Below are 2006 nucleotides of genomic sequence, written 5' to 3'. Positions count from 1 at the left end.
CATCTCGCTGGTTTGGGGACAGAGTAACCCTCAGGGCTCAAGAGGCAGCACTGTGAGGATCCCCAAAGGCACCTGGGGCTGAGGGGAAGGGCGCAGCAGGGAGTTTTTGAGGTGTGGGGGTCTTGGGGCCACCCTGGCGCATCCAGAGTGTGTCCCTCACTCAGGCCCTTAGGATCTCCGGCACCTGGCCTCAGTGTTCCCATCTGTCTCGTGCAGTCAGCACCTCTGAGCTGATCGCCCCCCTGGCCAGCCCAGCACTGTCCTGGGGAGTCTGTCTGGGGGGGAGGCTCTGTAAACAAGGGTGCAGGGGAGAGGGGGAGGGCAGGGACAGGCCATGGGTTGGGGTTCAGGTTGGCACCCCTGAGTGCCTTGGGTGCCCGGGAAGACAGAGCCAGACTATGTAGGCCGCCTGCAAGTCCCACAAGCTCATGGAGGACCCCCTGAGGCAGGGTCAGGAGGGCGCCTGTCCAGGGTGCCCCGCGATGACTGGACAAGGCGGGAAGCGAGTTTGTGGAAGTGCCTGCTGCAGTCTGGAGTTAGAACCGGCTACACCTTAGTGCTAAGAATCCTCTCGGGTGACTGAAAACATAAATAGTCGTCCCAGCCCAGACTGCCCGGTGCAGGGGTGGGGTGGCTTGGGCCCATAGTCTGGCGTGGGGCTGCGTGGCCCTTCGTGCCCGGGCAGGAGTGGGGACTCTGGCCCCCACTGGGCTCTGGGGTCCGGGTGTGTGTGTGTGTGTGTGTGTGTGTGTGTGTGTGTGTGTGTGTGTATGCAGTCCAGGTTCAGGGTCTGGGATATCAGAGGTGTGTGTGTGTGTGTGTGTGTCCTGAGGGTCACTGGCAGGGAACAAAGCAAAGGGGCGCCCTTGGGGCCACCAGTGTGTCTAGAGGGGAGGGAGGCAGGAAGTCCTGCCATGGGTGGGAGATGGAAGGGGAGGGCAGAGGGCAGGGGCGACAGATGGGCACGGGCCTGGGGACGCCACCCGGGCCCACCCCACCCCACCCAACGGGCCATCTCAGCCCTGACAGCAGGACCAGCAGGGAGATGTGCAAATCGGCACGGGACGGGGCTACACTCGGAGGCGGGGCTAGGCCCTCGGGGCGGGGCCACTGACAGGACCGCCCCAAGGGGCGTGGCCTCAAGGTTGGGGCGTGTCTGCGCTCCTTGGGGGTGGAGCTACACTTTCAGGGCTAGAGACTGTTCCCGGGTGGGGCTTCACCCTAAGGGGCGGGGCTAAGACCTGGGGCGTGGCCTTAACCGAGAGAGGTGGGGCTAAGGCCTGCTGAAAACGCCCCTCAGGAGCTTGGCTAACCCGGGGGCGTGGCTTTGGCCCCGAGGGGGCGTGGCTAACACAAGGGGGCTGTGTGGGCCAGGCTGACCTGGGGAGGTGGGGCCTCGCCCGGGGGCGTGGCTAACCCGGTGGGTGGAGCTTCACTCTCGCGGGGCGGGGCTAAAGCCAGTGGGGAGGCTGAGGCGAGACTATCCCCCCTGGGGGCGGGGCCTCACCCTGAGGGGCGGGGCTGTGCGGGCCAGGCCGTCATTGGATAGGTGGGACTACTCGGCAGGGCGGGGCTTCACCCAGCGGGGCTTGGCTTCGTCCGGAGGGCGTGGCTCAACGCACTGGGTGAAGCTTCAGTCCCGAGGAAGCTGCAGGGTGAGATGCTCCCTAGGGCGAGGGCGGGGCCAGGGCCGGTGGGCGGGGCCTCGCAGACCGGACGGCGCCCCGAGGGGCGGAGCGCTTCCCCGAGGGGCGTGGCTTCCCCGCGGGGCGGGAGCGAGGGCGGGGCCAAGACAGGTGGGCGGGGCCTCTCGGGCCGGTCCGCGCCCCGATTGGCGGAGCGCTCCCCGAGGGGCGGGGCTCCCCCGCGGGGCGGGAGCGAGGGCGGGTCCAAGACCGGCGGGCGGGGCCTCGCGGGCCGGACGGCGCCCCGATTGGCAGAGCGCCCTCCCGAGGGGCGCGGCCTCCCCGCGGGGCGGGGCCTCCCGGGCCTGGGCTCCCGCGCGC

The sequence above is a fragment of the Suncus etruscus genome, chromosome 4 (genome assembly GCF_024139225.1).
Source record: "Suncus etruscus isolate mSunEtr1 chromosome 4, mSunEtr1.pri.cur, whole genome shotgun sequence".
Lineage (NCBI taxonomy): Eukaryota > Metazoa > Chordata > Mammalia > Eulipotyphla > Soricidae > Suncus > Suncus etruscus.
The sequence above is the reverse complement of the archived record's forward strand: the minus strand, read 5'-3'. Positions refer to the sequence as shown.